At 38.9% G+C, this 19,677-nt stretch overlaps 1 protein-coding gene across 1 annotated transcript in view; it reads left to right on the plus strand.

The window, feature by feature from the left end:
- The first annotated feature begins 2,469 nt into the window (after positions 1 to 2,469).
- LOC105671821 (uncharacterized) overlaps positions 2,470 to 19,677 on the plus strand; it is a 305,353-nt gene continuing 288,145 nt past the window's right edge. Inside the window, exons 1-2 of the mRNA XM_012366293.2 lie at positions 2,470 to 3,676; positions 4,059 to 4,164. The gene's annotated coding sequence lies outside the window, so the exon portion shown is untranslated. The remainder of the gene's footprint in view (positions 3,677 to 4,058; positions 4,165 to 19,677) is intronic.

Consider the following 19,677-nt stretch of genomic DNA (forward strand, 5'->3'; position numbering starts at 1 on the left):
TTGATCATTTTTATTACATATTTGGTTAATTTTGCGTAAAATACTAGTTTGACATTTAATTGTTACACTTAATTGAAATTAAGGAACACTTTTATCGATTAAAATAATTTTTATTTAAGTAATAAATTAATTCAAGTCTGTGAATAACTGTTATATACATAGTTAAATTATGTACTCTAGGCCAAATTTTTAAGCAGATATGTATATATATGAATTTTATTAGAATATATAGAAAGGACCATAATAATTATAAGCAAAAGTAATGCACATTCATAACGGTGACTTAATATCGTGAATTGCATCGTGATACAAAGAGGATTGTCTGATGCATCTTTATGTAAGCAAGCGGGAAAGAATTCAGGCCGCGCAATGATTAACAATACATATCTCGCGCGAGAGAGCACGAGAGGAACGGAACGCAATGGATCGGTCATACTTTTAGTTTCTCGGAACGGCAATTATCGGAGATAGTTTCCTAAAGGATTTTTCGGATTGAGAGGGAGATACAATTCGCACGTGGGCGTCTTTGTCTTCGGCTGGCAACGGCGCGGCGCCCGGTTCTCAAAGGCGTGGCTATTGATTTGTCTACATCTCGGTCACATACTGTACAAAAAAAGTGCCAGATTGATCCCACTTTGAAATACTCGAATAGTAACACCCACATCCGCGGCCTGCGGCCATTCATCGGCAGATTCTCTCTGTGAACGACGATTCTCTCTTCCGCGCTCGAGCTCGTGTTGCTTTGAATGATCATTCTTATGTTTTGCGCGATATTTATCACACGTATGGCAAGTTTGCCAATGTCAATTCACGTGAATCACAATTAATAGCTTTTTTTCTTTTCTTCATTTTCATGTTATACCTAGAGACAGCAACATCGAAATTATGGCTTAAGAAAATTAATCCTTTCGCTCTCTCTCTTCTCTCTCTTTCGTTAGTTATATTTAAATATTTCTTGATTTATAATATACAAACGTATATTTTTAGATTATTCGGTTTAATGTAGTGTATTATCCTTCACACAATTTTTCACAAAGCAAAAGGATAAGAAAAATTATGTCATTGCACGCCATCGCAATTGCTTAGTTTCTGTAAATCGTTAACGGCAGATGGGCAGCGAATCAACACGATCCGCGTTTGAAAGCTATTTTAATTGAAAAGTTTAGACCTCCTACAAGTTCATGAATTCACGCTGCGAACTTTTACAGAATGGATGCCACAATAAATAAAACCATAGTAACACTCTTGTAAAGATGCCGCAATGCGTCTAAATCCCTGTTAGATGTGAATATAACTTTATGCTTTTCATTAGAGAAAAATAGGCCGTTTTTAAAAATCAATTTGAATTATCTTTTGAATTGTTTATGATCCTATTTATAGCAATTGCGCATAAAAATTTGTAATTTTTATTTCTATTAAATGTTATAATAATCAATGCGTTTCTAAAAATTTTATATTATCAATTTTATATTCGACATAAAATAATGAGTCGCTCTGCGGTACAATTTCTAATCTGTAATTTAAATTTACTTTACTGTTCATCATATGACTTTGAAATTTGTATCCGAAATAGAGCACATAGCGAAAACTTTCAATAGCTCAATGCAGAAACTAAAAAAAGTTGCGAGAAAGTTGCATGTGAAACTACGAATAAAAAAATCTATATTACACGCAAAAGGAAAGGTACTCCTTCATTTCGCTTTTGAAGTAATACTCGATTTGTAATCGATTAATCATCGTTTAATAGTTTTTTCTTTGAAAAATCGATTACTTCCGTACTCTTAAACTTGGTTTTTGTTTCAATTTTCATCATAAATTTTATTATTAAACTTTTTTTCCTACAATGAATCATATTAATACAAGAAATTATTGGCAATTATTGTCATTATTATCAGTAATTACCATTCATAAAATATAAATTTAATTGTTATGCATATAAATATGTATATTTTTATCTCACATTTTGCAAAAATGTGTAACGTGTGTAAATTTTTATTTATATTGTGCTATAAATAGGTTTATATATTTATATTGTATCATAGATAGGAAAGTTTAGATTGATCCAGGTTATGCTAATAGATTGAGTATGAGCACTGACAAAAAAAGTTAACTGATCCTCTCTCTTCTCTAAGTTCTTAAAAAGTAATTGATTCCGACAAATATTTTTTCTAATCAGTCTTTTAACCTCCATTCTTTTATTGATTGAGCCGATCCGTCATCACGGTACGTGCGATACGGGCGAGCGGTGATTCCGGTCGGCGCGGAGGCCGCGAGTGAACGAAGGAGCTAGCTAGCCAGCCAAGCAGGCAGGCAGCCGCCGGAGTCGAGGATGGAGAACCAACCGACGACTCGAGAAGGCAGTGCACGCCCGGCTGCCGACACGAGCGGATGGTGTATGTTGTTGCTCGTGCCACCATCACGTTCGCCTCGTGATTTTCCTTCCTGTTACGCTTGGCCGTCGCTCATCGTTCAAGTTGTGTGACGAGTCGCGCTTAGGTGCTTATCAGTTTACGACGGTACTACGCTGTTTTTCATCTCTTCTTTCTATTATTCTCTCTCAATCTATTCTCTTTTTTCTATCAATTTCCTCTCTCACGTCCTCGCTCCGCCGGTTTCACCGCGAATCAACGCTTAAAAAGAACAAAAAAAGACAGAAAGAAATCAAACTGCGTGAGAGATCTTTAAAATTTACATGTTATTTTCTCAAAAATTTATGGACATTCAACATGCGTTGTGCGTACGAATGAGACTACTACACGATTACCTTGGTGCCGCACAAGCGCGATATATATACTGAAAAATTGAATAGCGGGCATATACGTGGACATAAATTTACATTCAGTGTGTGCACAGTAGCGAGCAAAGCTAGCCTACGAAATGAATCGCCGCGTGTGCAATCCCGGAATTGATGGAACAGCCGGAGCTAACCACTGACGGTTACTATAGTAGCGCGCGTGGCGATCAGCTGATCGTTCGGGGCCGAGAGCGCCCGCGCAACCATCCGTCGGTCGGCGGCAGTCGGCCACCAGCGGCTGCGTCCGCACGTCGTCGTTCTCGTTCGCGTGTCATCGTTGCACGTCGTCGCACATCGTCACCCGTCTCCTACTCGTGTCTCAGTTCGTGCCGTTCGTGTATCCGCCGAAGCAGTACGGGCGCGCAGACGACAATCAGAGGACGTTTCGCGATGTGCGTGTACCGTCGGCTCGAACGCGCGCGTGTCCCGTCATGCCGTCGTGCCGGCAACTCGCGATAAACAACTTTCTGCACGCGAACGATCGTCGGCGAGTCGAGTCGCCGGCGACGAGATGATCCGTCGGCGATCAGTGGTGTTGTCGAACGCGTCGGCGTGAACGTCGTTGTAGGAGGTTGCGCGACAGCATTGAGTGTGGAACGGTTTGCGGCATATTCACGCATCACGTCTCCCGGAAGAGAACATTGCCGCTGACGGGAACAGTGTCGACGACATCGTTGGAGCATCGTTTGCGACCGATCGGGTATCTCGCTCATGAACGGATTATGCCATATTCGCGGATTTCGCCGGATTTCGCGATATTCGAAGTGACTTTACAATCACGCGTGATTCGCTGACTCGCCGATCAGCAACAAGAGCTGTGAATGTCAATAAGTGCGTCGTGTAGGAGCAATGTGACCCGAGGCGCAAAGCAATGCTGAGCGTGTGAGTATTTTGTTTCGCAGTGACGAATATCTCGTTGTTGTGTTTAAAACAATACGAAAGGAGCGCGTACGGTGCTTGTCAAGCGCCATCTTTCAGTTGTAAATCAGCGGGTAACCGCCGTTTGAAAATTTTCAAACGGCAAGGTGTTAAGTTGCGCTCGTTGTGAGATTTTCGGCGGACAGTTTTGCCAATCGCTCGGCAGTTTGGAACACTGTTCGAACCGCGCTCGGGCCGAGAAATTCGCAGAAGCGCGAACTAACGTATCGTCGTTCGATCGCGAGTGGAATCACATACTATATTTGACAATCGTGTTCATTGTGCCTCGTGCGACTTTCGGGAAAGATTCTCGGACTCGCAGTGATCGTGTGGTTTTTGTTCGTAGTGCGCTGGACGATTGCGGAAAAGTGAGAAGCCTGTGATAGACGCCGCTCGGATTAAACGATGAGGTTATATAGCAGTTTCCGAAAGAGTCTCGATACGAAACTTTGGTGAGTAATATACACAAATATAAACATGAATGGTACTCCGTTCTGTTATTTATAAGGAACGAAATAATCCCTGTGGACAGTACATTTAACTTGTATATTTTTAACTCTAGTTTTATCACCTTTTTTTGCACTTTTTTTGTTTCCATATTTCCAACATAACCTGCGTGAAATGAGAATAACATGCATATGATAAGCTTATGATTTGAAAAGTCGAGAAATATGGAATTATGAATGTGCAAAGTTAACTCTGTTTTTGTTACTCATAAACAAGGCGCGACGCAAACATTTCCCTAATATACATATAAAATTAAACTTAACAAAAAGTGAGAATATTTCCACTTTTCTTTCCGATGTTCTTTTGCAAAATATGGAGTCGATTTTAATTATAGTGAAGCCCTAATTGTAGAGCTACAAATTATTCAAAATAAAATTCTTTCTTTCTTGTAGTTTGAATTTTACAAACGTGAATAAATAATGAAGATTTATCCCGATCAACTTAAAATTGATTTTATTTCAACGGTATTTTTCTTTGTGGCTTGGATACTATGATGTCTGTTTTCTAACAGGTATTTTCTCTAACAGAAAATCGACTTCAAATTTCACGAGAAACGCTATGCATTCATATAACCGTCAGTGAGACGTGGTGCACATTTTTTCGAAGCATAGTTTTGTTTCACTGTGGATTTATTGCTTGACTATTTACGATTATGCAAATCCGGCTTTCTTGATACTACCGCGGATCGGGGCTTCCGTACTCGGGTAAGTTACGAACTAACCCATCGGCATCGAGAGTACGAGCTCGGTCAGTCGTGGAGTCGACGAACCTCTATCGATCTTTACCTTTACGTTCATTCTCCCCTATTCGTTTGTCGGGTAGGAATGCAACTTACTCGTCTTCGTCGTCGTTGCTTGTCAAGTTTTGCGTTTTGAATGATCTGTTCCGGGAACGAAGCGTTTGTCTGTTTGTATACATTCTCGGTTGCGTCGCGCTTGTTATGAGTTACGAACTTTAACGCAACCAAGGTGATTCCTGCCATCCTTAGCATAACGAGTATGAAAACTCGTAGCTATATTTGGGAAAAGAATATTTGTGGCGATAAATAAGGACATTCATTAAAATCATTTTTAATATTATTATTATTTCATATTAGTATTATTGTTATTGACATTTGACTATATTTTGAGGAAAAGAGAAAGAGAAAGAGAGAGAGAGAGAAAGAGAGAAGGAAAATTCACGGAGGTCGCGATAAGTGGAGCAAAAGCCGGCGTATTAAATGGATATTGATAACTGTCGTATGTCACTAATAGTGTGATAAACGAACTCTGTCCATATAATGCAAGTACATTCATACGCGATAACCAGTTAACAATGTGCGACCATAATAATTATCTTCCGCCACAAAACGTCGATATATTTTATCTGTTGTATTGTCATAATTGGTCTTTCTTCTCTTTATCGTGCTGAGTGGACACTCGAGTGCACAGATTTCGATATAGATTCCGGATGACATAAATTTCCGACGATTGCGATCGAAGATCATTTCTAACTTTGTGTGTATCAAGATTCGTTATACAAATCTGCTACCGTGAGAGTAAAGATACTTTGAAGTGGACACTCAACCGTGAATGTGTTGCATTAATGTGTGTATTAATTTGTCGGAACGATCAGCGAGCGATAAAAGCGCAATGATTGTGCAGACACAGTTTTCAATGCGAGTTTATCGCGATCGAGCAACGTATTAATAACTTACACAGATCGTAATTGAAAGCTTGAGAATCAGGAATAATTATCAAATATACCGTATCTTACAAAAGGGTGTGACTCTTATTCTATATGATATTCGTTTGTTTTGCATTTATTTAACACATATAAATAGATGAGAGATACGGAATCGGGAATGTATCATGATATTGAATAATATTGAGTTTATCATTTGCTGCATCTCTGAATAGTAATATAAAATGCTGCATAGACATTAAAAATACCATTTTATTCAAGCTGCTGTTTTAAAAGATAGAAGATGAAATTATAATAAGCAATTATCAGTTTTTAGCGAAACATTGATACTTTTAGAGAAGTAATGCCAAAATTCATGCATACATTCAAAAATTTCGTCATTAGTGTGATAAAGATTCAACTGTTGCGAGGATAGTTTGCACAAAGACGTGAACTTTCTACATACGTTCATGTATACGCATAGAGCGGTCTTAATTTGCGGTCGTATGTTCCTAATTCGGTTTACTTGCAGCGATGCAACCCGTCGAATAACGTTTCCTCACAGTTGCGCCGCAAGCGACGGGTGGGAGGAAAGGAGGGAAACGCGATGTTATTAGTCGCTCGTAGTTATTTCATTTGCGACTCTCGGCGGTTGGGTATACGCGGCTTCGGGTATAATTGTCAGGTTTACGAGGGGCTCGCCACCGTTGTCTTTGCGACAAAGCGAGGTCGAAGCGTGTCCGGAAAGTTATAGCCCACGAGAAGTACTGTTAATCGCGCCTAACGTGAGAGTCCCGTGGCACCGGGCGTATCATTTAATCTTCTCTCTTTCGCTGTCTTCTCCTCTCTCTCTTCTTTCTCATCAAGGATCGGTGCGATATCGACGGCGCGCGTCGCTTCCATATCTTACTGAGATAACGCATCTGGTCCTCCCAGCGCATACTATTATTTTTTTTCTTCCATTAACTCCGCTGCTTCTTAAGCTTCTTTCTCGGATTGTGATTTTAAGTGACCGATATCGCGAATCTTAATGATCTCGGTTTCGACTTTATGTTACCCATTATATGTGAAACTTTGTTTCCTTCCTAAGAATTTTAAATTCAGTTAATTACCACACAATGTTGGATTTTGACAATCTACCTTGACGTTATTCTCGCGTCGTATTAGGTGGATTATACAAATTAAAGTATATGATATTTTTACTTGAAATTCAACATCTGACATAGTTATTATTTATTTTCTGTAAAATGTTTTGTTTTCTGTCAAGTTTTTCTGTAATTAAGAAAGATATTTCGGAACTATTTAATGTTCCTGAAAACATTCATTAACTCGTCACGAAATTTTGATGATCAAAATTGAAATCTTAAATCTATTAAGACATGAATCTTTAATCTATTAAGACATGAATCTTTAATCTAATTAAAACATGAATTTATTTTGTTAATTCAATAGCAAATAATTGAATTAACGTCAGCGTAAAGAACTGTTCCCTTTATAAACGGTTTCGGTAAACTACTTAAATAGTGTAGTTTGACCTAATTGTTATAACTTTTTTGGCCGGAGTTTATGTGGTCTTTTTTTGGATTAGAAACGTGTATGGAATTGCCCGTAAGCTGTTTGCGTAGCTACTAATTAAACAATGGTAGTCTAACATTCAACAACGATGTACTATCGTTTACAATCCTAGAGAAATTTTCTTATCTGTTGAATCTTCCGACTCGTCAGTCCATGATTTCACCACATATTGAACGTTAAACGTACCTATCAGATTCTCAGTTTAAATCGATATGAAATTTGATCTTCATAATAGAAAAAACATTACAAATTGAGTGATTACATTTTTTGCGTATACAATTTTTAACAAAAAAATGTTGAGCAATGTCTTTCAAAATAAGTCCTTGTGCTTCGACAATTAAATTAATTGTTTTAACCTTGAATATCACGTCTTGAATTAAAATGCTAAAATAAAATCCGCTTGAAATTGAATGAGGAATAAGATTTTGTCATTTGCTTGTGTTTGCGAAACTTGGAGACTTTTACAAGAATTGTCAAGCTGTACATTTTCACTCCTTCATAACTCGCAAACTATTGATATCTCGACGTTCCTCTTAAGGAAACGTTGACTGCAAATAGCTCAAATAATCTCTAGACGAAGCTAAAAATCACTCAGTGACACCTTGCACATGACGTCCGATCCTCTTCGATGACACTCGAGTCGCGCGCGTCGTGTTCCACGTCGCGTACTCCTTATTTACCCACACATCGAGTCGGCAAAGCCGTGGAGTGGCTTGCGGAACAGCCGAACGGACAAACAGGTGGCGGCGGTTCTTAACTGTAAAACGTCTTCAATTCCTAGCGAGAAATCGGCCGCACCGCCACTCGAAATGCCATCGGTTCTGATCAGATCTCTCTTTCTTTCTCCGTTTCTCTTTCTCTCTCTTTCCCTCCCGCTCGCAAATATAGCATGAACTTTACCGCGGATGAATACGCGAGCACAGGCGACCGGATGAATTGAATAGGTACGCGTGAAGTAACGAACGGTTGCATAACGTTCGCGCACCCGTTCATTGCAGTGTCGCTCCCGCCGCCGATGAAATCATTTCCGCGATTTCCTGACATTGACTCGTAGGCTCGACTCACATGTGTAAGCTTGTGTCTTGCGCGTATATCAGCCTAATCGGCGCGCGAACGTTCGTTCCTACAACCGGCAGCACAACGGCCAAGATAGGCCGCCGTTGCCTGTCAGATTGTTGACACAGTCAGTGACACGTTTAATAGGATTATTTATGCTCTCGGAGGCGCTTAAGCGGCCCCCGCGTTCGTATCGGCTTCATCTACCTGACGGCGCGTAGCATAATTATGTCGACGCGCGCGCGGTTTGCTTATATCTCGGCTGCTGGCCGCATCGGCGACGCCTAGACCCTGATCCCTGATCCCGTCCTCGAGGTAGGATTTCTCGACGTACACATTTCACCGTGATCTTTACGTTTCAATGTGTTCGACATGATTCGATGTAGGAAATATTAATCCGTTGACGGTTGCGTCAAGATTTGGCACATCGACAAGCATAATGGAGTGTGTTGACAATATCTCATTTTGTATTCTACAAACATCAATTTCCTTAAAACATGTCATGTTCAGCTTATATTTATCTGATGTTAAAAATCTCTAGTTTGAGTATTTAATTGCTACAAGAATTTTATTAGCAAATAACGGGTTAACAAGTACAATGATGATTGAATGTTATAAATATCAAACGGCCTGAATATTAAGAAAGATATTAAGTGAGAAGATTTAACGAGGGATGTCTAACTTTGAAAATTGTTGAATCTTGAATCAGTTTTTATAATGTAAGGTACTAAGAGATCGCAGAGCGAGCCGACAGAAAGTGATACGGCGTGGAAGATACGTCTCGCGTAAACGCTCACCTTTCATACTGTACAAGAGACGCGAGCGGGAAATTCTGCGAGCAGGTTTGCATAAAATTGACATAATGAGATTGTACCTTGAATTACGAGAGCGCTAAGCATTATGGACGGTAATTACTCGCCCCGATGTGGATTGAACGTTTCCAGATATATATCTAATGTTGGTTTACGTTACTGTACTTTCACTCGGTTAATTGTTGATATCTAATTCAGCGTTTGCGTGGAGCGTATCGTTCCAGCATCGCGATATAAACGCTTATGTAAGTCGATGGCGTATACTTGTATATGATCGCACGTACATGTGTATGTGCACATACAAGATACGCACACGCGTATCGAAGCCGTGAGGAGGATAGCCGGCCATCCTGAAATGAGCTATACAGCTATACACTGTTGGATAGCCACCGATAACAGTCATAACGCTAATTACACTCGTTTCAGCTGTCCACAGAAAAATTCATTGCACCAAAGCTTTACGCTACGTTGTTAAAACTCTCCCATTGCCCTTCGTGAAAGGCACGTCCGTATATATATGTTCGTATGCGATTTTCATGATCATTTTAATGGCGCATAAAAAATTTACGCGGCCATTAAACCACAGTTTGCCCTCATCGACTGTATATTATGTTCCAACTGTGCTTTGGGGCTGCTTAAAATTGCATACGTCAAACATTGTGCGCGTAACAATAGCTAAAACAGGATGGCCGAATTGTTGCAATCGGCTGTAATATTTGCATATTTTATTGACCAATGAATAAATTATAATTTTTAGATAGCCTGAGAAAAAAGAATTAATTTTTCTCTTTTAACGTTCGTTATCGTCACATTTCCGAAAATGTTTGGTACCGTGAGAGAAATAGCAATTGTTTACATCTTTCTAGTTGCTTCTAGTGCTGCATATAAGACTCAAAAACGCGCGCGAAAGGACAGATCTTGCTAGGCCGTGAGTTGTTTACCAACCGTTGACGAGGGATCCTTTTTCATCGCTATCATCGTCCCCTTGCTTTTCGCATTTGCTGACTGAACTTTTCACTAAAGCCGCGAGTAATTTTATATAACCCTTTGAACGCGGGTTTCTCCTACCGGAACTTTTTTTACCCGTCGACGAAACGTATTAGGGCGTTAAATCGACCGTAATTCGACCGTAAACGCCTAGCGACAGTTCTCAGTCCCCTGTCTGCCTTGAGAATAACTAATTTCGCGCGGAGCGCGACGTAATTGCGCCTTTAATTGGCTTCGATTAATTGGGTCTCGAAGCGTCAACGAAGACGTCGCGCTCGAACTGGAGATTGTTTTGACACTTCGATACCGAGAAAACAACGGATATCCAACGAGACGATGATAAGACAATTATCGCGGCGCGACGGAAAAGCGCGATATGCTGAGAACCGCTGTCGACGATATAATGCGATATAAGCATGGATCACAGGCGACAAGCGCTCATTAGCATACAATGCGGGCTAATAGGATCGCACGCTGACGGCTACCGTTCAATATCGCGTCTCCGTGTCGTTCCAATCATCCTCTAAGTCACACCTAAAAATCGCATTCGCTTTTCTTTCGATATTAATTTCACGTTAATTTCATGGCAGCACATTTCTTCTACCATGTGAGTGTTCAAGATAAATATTCGGGTGAATCTTTATCACAAATTCGATATTTGCAAACTGTCATTTTATTTTATCAACATACAAAGACAAATTTATTAAAACTATGCAAAATAAGCATATTCGTTGTTTTATTAAAAACTTACTAAATATGCCCATAAGACAAACTGAATTTTTTTACTAAATTGTTTTGCATATGATCATCCATATAATAAATATTATTTGAAGATACGAATTTTGTTAAAAATTTTACTTTATTTATTTTGTCACACGCACATACATCAAGAGATTAGTCATATTTACTTCGATGAAATATGTCGCTATTTACCTCGCATTATCGTATGCAAATATTTCACTATAAGATAATCATCGCAATTTATTGTATATATTTTTCTTTACGATTTATTTGTCAAAATTGTATTGGTGTTTATTCGACACGAGAGAGGATTAAGTTTTTACACGCGTTTACGCATCCAAATAATTTATTACACCGAAAGAATGGAAAGTCGGTTGACTATATTTTAAGACCGGCCGGTAAACATCTTTTTATACGCTACAACAATGCAAGGATTAAGATGCTTCTCTTATTTGCGATAAAAATTGTGTACAAGTGAAGAAGACACCCGTTGCTATACAACGAGACAAAGAACGATGATAGCCGCACTCGTGCGTGCGAAAAAATGTCGCCACCGATTACTATAAGTCCGGATGATTAATTCCACTTACTAATAAGACATAAGCCCCCTTGGCCGTTATCGCGCACGATATCATCGCGCTTCTTTGTCCCCACGATTTTTCCCTTTCCGAACGTACGCCGTGCGCTGCCGCGCCGGATCCTTTGTCAACGCGATTTTTCATCCGCGATTTATATCGCTCGTCGCGATACAATAGGTTGTACGCGTAACTGCGCGTTAGTACGTACAACTCGCCGCGAATTGCGCCTGCCCTTCTACGTATCCTAGCCGTCGCCGCCGCGTGTCCCTCCCTCGTCGAAGGAGATAAAACCAACACGGGCCGCTCTCCGGCGGGCATTGTGCACCGGCCGCTATTTACACGTCATCGCGTAATAGCTCCAACTACGTCCCTCATTACCGTGCTGGTGCAACGAATGCGTGCGAATATCAGTTTTAGTGCGGGCAGTAAAAGACTGGCGAGGTCGGGCGTGCACATGTAATGCTATGATTGCCGTTCCAGCTTTCGCGGCGACCAGCAATGTCGTGGTGTCGGTTATACCGTCATGCGCTCTTTCCATTATTGTCTCGCCGAGCTTTCGAATGAGAGGATTAGACCGCGCGATAAGCCAGCGCGATAAGCCGGCGCGATCGCGGAGCAAATGGTAGCGTATCCCAGAGCGCAAGAATGATCGCCGAGATACACTACCAAGATCTGTGAAGTTGGCACCTCAAAATGCAAATTTCTATCAAATTTATGCGGCATTTGATTGTCCACAATTTTATTATATTTGCCCGTATATAATTCTTTTTGTTTGCTTTACATACAAACAAAAAATTGGTTAAAATTTTTTCACGAGCACATCTAAATGCGTTTTTTGTTTGTGTATAATTTTTCTTTGCACACAATTATGTATGGACATTGCTGCGTAAGTTTTATAAAAATTCACATTTTGGGATGCTAGATGCACAGACCTGCAAAACCGTCCATAAATTCTCAAATATGCGTAAAATTATTCCTCGAGTGTATATATATTTGTCGGATTACTTCTCTGAAGCTCGTATTATTTATGTTCTTCATCATAAATTTCTGACAATGAAATAAACGCTGAAAAAAGAGAAATCTTAATATGTATTTTCTATTTCTGAGTATTGGAAAATAGTATCTATACATTCGAAGATTAGGATTGATGCTAGAAAATCATAACTTACGAACGGCTATATTCGCGAATTCTTATACGCACTGTACTGTAATAGCATGTAGCAGTAAGTGCACGGAAACGCATTCGTCGTTTCTTTTGATAAAACCGTCCGGAAACGATGCATAGTCATAACACTGTGGATACGTATCTGTGTAAAGCATCGTATACTTTATTCGTTATTATCCTGTTCTTAAATAAGGAATCTGGGATTGTCTCCTGAAATTACATCGTCGATCTTAAACGAGACCGCAAAGCAATGTGCACTTTACCGCCCATAATCATAACAACCACATTCGGGTGAAAAGCATATTAAACTTTAGCGAACGAGTTGGAAACGTTAAAACCGTTTTAGAGATATTGTTCCTTTTTAGATATCATTAGAACAAATATGGGTTAGAGAAACGCGCCATTATTATTAACCATTTAGATAATTTACATAGATAATCATTTTGCACAAGTTACAGATTTTCTACAAGCAATATATCACTCATATCTGTCTTCGAGCAATTTTCTTTATTATAAATGTTTAATATATAGAAGAGTTTATTAGTTCTTTTTATTACAATGTTTTATTTTTTGTTATGAAAATTTTTTTGCGATATTTTTTTTAGTTTTAGAAACAATTTTGCTGATTAAAAAAAATAATTTGAAAAGAATTGGAACTGTTACAAATGCCGCGCATGTTGATTTTTGCGTAACAGCACGCCATTTGATTTAACAGATTTGCTTTGATTATCGAAAGCTGTGCTCCGCATCGATCGATAAGGGCTCGATTTATGAGGCGCAGTATCTTGTTATCCTGCGCTCCTAAGTGTGCTTGCACAGAATGGTGTCAATGTAGGTACAATTTTACAAGCTCTATATAGGCCCCGAATCGAGAATTGCGGCAAGAATTTGCTCAGTCTAAGCTAGCCCATAGATTCTGTACGGCGGTGCGGCGCCATAAAAACGTCAATGGCTAGGCAATAAAATTAAATGAACATTCGCTAGCGTTTGCCTCCAACGACCATAGTAGCAGCAGGTAACAGTCGATGATCAAAAACCTGATAAAAACGGTACAGATGTTGTATCTCTCGCAGTTGTGCAAAGCATCTGCCATCGTAATAAGTGATGCCGTTTGGCTCAAAAACTTCTGAATTACATCTAATGAGATGTTTCTTTATACTTCAGAGAAGATTGTTAGGATTTGTTTTTCTTTTTTTACAAGAAACTGATAAGTCTTTTTTTGACCCAATTATGATTCGTTTAGTGGAAATCAGACCAGTAATTTGTCTTGGAAATATCTAACGAAGAATCTTGTGTTAGCAGAAAATGATACTTTCTGAAACAGCTGAAACACTAAACGTGTTATTTGAGAATTGAGTCGCGTAAGGTGTTGATTCTGCAATGGTTCTTGTTTCGCGGATCCAGCTGGATCTCAGTTTTAAAGAATATACCATGCGAATTGCAACTCTGCACGGAAAAAATTTTATATTAAAAATTACTACATACGGCAGTAGCTACGAACCATGAAGAAATTAAAAAATTTTTACTACGTTTTTCACACAATGATTATAGTATTTAAACTTATAATTTCTTTTATGATCCGCCGCTACTCTGCTGTGTCATAGTAATTTTTGATATAAAATTTTCTCCGTGTAATTCTTACCGAGAATGTTAAAATAATTTGCAATTAAATAATATTGATCGATTACTTTGTAAAAGTGACATTTCGGTCCACAGCAATAATTTATTATCGTACACATTATTATTACACAGATAATTTATTGGCTGCGCGACATATGATGAATTAATCTGTTCTTAATTCTTTTCGGCTCGGCAAGGAACAAAGTTTACAAAGAGACTCCAATTAGGATATTGCATATCGCAGAGATACACTTTGTATATTTTTTTATTCAACCGTGGTCTCAATCTATCACGTTGTGGGACAAAGTACAAGACTCACGCACAGTGCACGCAGCACGCGACTCGAAAGTGCCGCGCGTTCGCGGACGTTTTCTTAGCGCGACGTGTCGCAATCCGGGACCTAAATCAGCTCGTTAATTTTCATTCTTTCACGTAGGACGATAAAATCTGATACCGTCGGTCTAAGTATGAGGTACACGTACACGGATCGCGATCTACATTAACGCGAGCTGGAACAAGAGTTTCTTTAGTATCGGCGACGTGCATATATGCGCGGCGCGATATGCCCGCGCTTAATACGCCCGTATCGGTGCGTGTCATTATGCGACACGCATTAGAGATTATACTCAGCGGGGCCATTGCCGTTGTGCTGTTGGCCATTGCCTGCTCGTGTACACAGAGGATGTCCTAGAAAAACACGCGCTCCGATAACGAAAATTTTCCGCTAAGCATTCTTCCTTGTAATTTTTAACTATTTCCTGTTTATACCATCAGTATTTACGATTGTAATAAGTGAATAAGAATGCTGGCGGTTTGGTATAACGACGCGTCATCACGAATAATATAATTCCAAATTATTATCAAAATGATGTAATTTCGACAATATAAACTGCTATGTTATTTCATCAGAAGGCACATATTTAAATCGCGCGTTAAACGTAGGAAGATGACATCATTTAATCGTTCATACAAATGTCTGAATGCATATGCATACCGGCGATACGCTCGCGTTCGTTTGCATGCACGGACACGATTCGCTTTCGAAATATATTGATAAGATCTCGGCCAGACGAGTCTCAAATTAATGTCAATGCTCGCCCGAGAAGGAGGAGTTTATTATTAATGCTTAGCCGTGCGCCCGCGTAATATCTGCGCTCATTCCGACGTTATCACAGTATTACGTTTAACTAGAATTTCACGACTCGCGTAATAATCAGAGAAAAATATGAAACTGCCGGCCGTTGTTTCCGTTGCGCATTTTCATTGCAACACTCTTTAACGATTATATTTCTCAAAGGAGCCTGCGAACCGTGTGAAACTAGAGTATTAATTAATATTGGCAAATAAAATATGTATATTTTTGGTTATAAAAACATATAAATTATTTTTAATTATTTTTTTAAGTGCAAAAATTAAATAAATATATATTTTTTTATTATTGAACCTGTTGGAAGAAACATTGGGCTGGATATTTTTCTCAGAGGGAAAGTAATTGGCTCCATATAAAGAATTAGGCAAAATTATGTTAATTATGATGCGCCAAAATAATTGGCGATTCCTATCGGCTCTATCGCTTTCTAGTGCGATGATGGGATGAAAGTCCGGTTAGTTTATAGAGAGGGTGATTAGATTAATTAATCGAGACGCGATCCGATAGGTTAGCGAGATAGCTTGCGGTTTCGCAATCATTGGTAAGGTTAATTGCAAAAAGTCGCGGTATGCGCTAATGGTATTTGCAGTGTTGATGGATCCATCGTCACGATCCGAAGAAACTAATGGCGCCATCGCGGATCGGAGATCGATCAATCGGATTAGAGGATCGGCGAACGAAATGAGCGATCGGGCTTATTCGCGGAGAAATGAACGCTGAAGAAAAACCGGCAGTGATCGATGGTGCGATGAACTCGTGAAGCTCTTACCTTCTCGAGCTTCATTATTCACTCGGGCTCCGCGGGTTCTACTCCTAATTTTAAGTGACTTTGATTTAGCAATCGTGGACTTCGTAATTCCGACGTTCCGCCAATCTTCTAGTCCTCGTTCGAGAGTTTTAATATTTCGTGAATTATGATCCCGTGGTTTGTCTGTAATGAATAACTACGATAATTAGTACAAAGTTTATGTGCATTCGAGACGACATAATTAAATATTGTTTCTCGCTAATATGTGTGGAACATATAACATTTATATTATCTTGATATTACACTGAGGAGATCAATTTTAAAAAAGTGACAAAATTCTGTTCGAGTTGTACAATATTACTCGGGAATTCGTTATTGTGCAACAACTTATACTTTATTTATTGAATATATTGGCATTTATCCGAACGAGAATGGACTTCGGGAGATTCCAGGAACGCACTCGCGAGTTAAGGAGATAATCGGCGATATTTCGCAAGACGACACCATGCGCAAGTATGTGCGAGTCTATGCTTGGCATTTGGTGCATTTATCTACGCTACCAAGTGCGTCGATTTTCAAGGCAACTGGCTAGAAGGCTAGATAAAGTAATGGCCTAGCAATGATAAAACCCGGCCGAGTTCACATGTGGAATCCTATCTGATACGCGTCGATCATTATCTAACGCGCCACCGTATAATGCAATTATTTGCACCGGTCGTATAACCGGTCCGCAATCCGTATGCAGATAACTGGGCGACGTGACAGCGGCGTATCGAGACGCAAGGAAATGCATCCGTGTCTCTGCCTCTGTTTCTCTCTTTCCTTAGCCGGCGTGGCGTAACGAAACTCGTGTTGCTGGGGTAATTGTGTCGGTCGCAAGAATTGAACAGTAGATATACGGTATAGTTGTGGACGTAGGAGGAAATGTTTTCCAGGAAACTCACGAGACGTTATATTATGAAACTCCTTGGGTGTTGTAAAATCTAATGTTACAATTGACTCCTGACGTGTCTATCATTATATTTCATAGTGTACAAGTTAAACTAAAATATGTAAATTGTTAGTTCTCTGTACATTCAAAAATAATTATTTTTATTGATTTTAATATAAATATTTTCTTGTCAATTTTATTTTATTTTATTTTTTATAAGCTGCACGTATGCTTTTATGAAATTATAATTTTCAGCGCAAGTTTAAGACTTGTATACACTTGTGCAAATCTCTTATTTTAAAAAGTAAAATTCGTGATTGTATGAGAGACATAGGAAAATTATATCGATAAATCCTTTTGAAAAGATTTTTAAGATCTTTTTTAAAAGATAAATCTTTTTAAATCTTAGCTTGCTTGAGGAGCTTTATTTATATTATTGAAAATACGATTCAACCAATTACTTCGGGATGAACGATGATCGAGAAACTTGATACTTTCTCACTTTATTCCAGATTAAAGTGGATTTAAGATATTATATATGTTGCTTCGTTAGAACGGTTATTATCGTAGGTTTATATGAAAGTTTCAAGTTCAACCTTATTATCGTTGCACTTTGGCATACGCGGCCGTCTCATTTAACTCAAATGAGATCATCTAGTCATTAGTTTAATCTCGTAGTTGCGCGAGAAAGTCACTTATCTGGTTCTTGTGCGGAATATGCGGATATCTGATAATTTTGCATTTTACAACTTTCTACTGATTGTGACAAATGGCGATAATAAATCGTGATGACTGACGATAATGACTAGTAATGATACGATATCATCTGCATTTTAATGAACGTCATGCTATGCTAAATCTTTGTTAATGTGCTATTAGATATTCTTATCTAATTTGTAATCTACATATTTAAAGTTAATTGAATACTTTTTTATGAGTAATTTTCTTCAAACTGTCTAACATTGACTTGATATGTCTTAATGCATCATGCAATTAATAATTCTTAATTAATTAGCACTTTACAAGATTATTTATTTTCCGAGAAAGAAAACTGCTGACTCCGTATGTCGAAATTAAATTCTATTTTTCTTAAGCTTTGCTCGAAGCAGCAACTCAATTACTTTCAACTATTTCTCTTACTATAATTATCTTAAATTTATTTTCGTGTTTTAATTTGTTTGAATATTATCAGCATTCGATATTTCTCTTGTGCCGTTCCTGTCGTATTTTATTTTCATCTTGCTCCAAAGGGAGACCCTTTCTATGTTTACCAATAATGAATATTTCTCCCTTTCAAATTCTTGCCTCCGTGTCGCCAAGAAAATCATCGAAACCGCCCTTTGTGGCGCCTAGTCGTGGGTTTGTGCCTGCGGCGACATGCGTCCATCCGTCGGTTTGCCACTTGGTGCAATTATTACAGAGCTATTCTTTATTCTACCCTACCCTACCTGCTACCTGCCTGCCTATCCACTTTCCTACCTGCGCGTACGTACCGTACGCAGGACATGGTGTGCCTCCGAGCAGGTACAAACAAGCTAGAGCAGGTCACTTTCGCTGCTGCTGCCACTTACACACACTGCGTTCCAGTCGTCGCGCACGCGTGCTGTTCCATTCATAAACCTATAGAAACGTGCGGCGGCACCGGGGCGACACGTAGGTGTAAAGGATCGCCGGCGAGCGGTGAACGCGCAAACGACGCGAACGTTAGAGAGTGATCTCCGTTACTTGCTCTGTCTGTCTTTTCGGTTCATTAAATCTTCGTATTCAAGCGCGAAAGCGCTTTATTTTGATAGAATATCAATATTTTTAGTTATATGTAAATGAAATTTTTTTGTGTTATCACAGTTATATTTAATTAACAAATAATTATTTTCTCTGAATGACCGTACTAGATAGATCGCTAATAATTCAGAATCACGATCAATTGACGATCATCGTAAACGCCTCTGGTGAACTTTATTGGTACGTCGTCCTCGTGGAGTCCGCTCCGCGATGAAACGAACTGACAGCGATAGATCGATTGATCCGTAGATCAATAGCCGCGCTGCTTTGAAGCCGATGCGACGTCCATCAGCTGTGCTACGTGCAAACACGCGGCGGCGGACAATAAAACAGAAAAACCATAACTCCGATTATTTGCGCGTGCTGTTTTCCATCAACGTTGATCACAAAAGATGAAGATAAAACTTGTTTCATGATTCGAATTGTAATTTGATACAATTTTATTAATTTTTTTACAAAATAGTATCTTTTATAACTTTGAATGTATTCTAATCTATTCACATATTTAATAATGTACATATTCCTTTTTAGTTATATTTTAATATATTTTTTATTTTTTACTTTATTAGTATACAATCAGAATATAGTAGTTTTTGAAGATGTTGCGTATACAGTTCTTTGCATTGGCATGTAATTCCAGATAGCCATAAA

Source organism: Linepithema humile, chromosome 6, assembly GCF_040581485.1.
Source record: "Linepithema humile isolate Giens D197 chromosome 6, Lhum_UNIL_v1.0, whole genome shotgun sequence".
NCBI lineage: Eukaryota > Metazoa > Arthropoda > Insecta > Hymenoptera > Formicidae > Linepithema > Linepithema humile.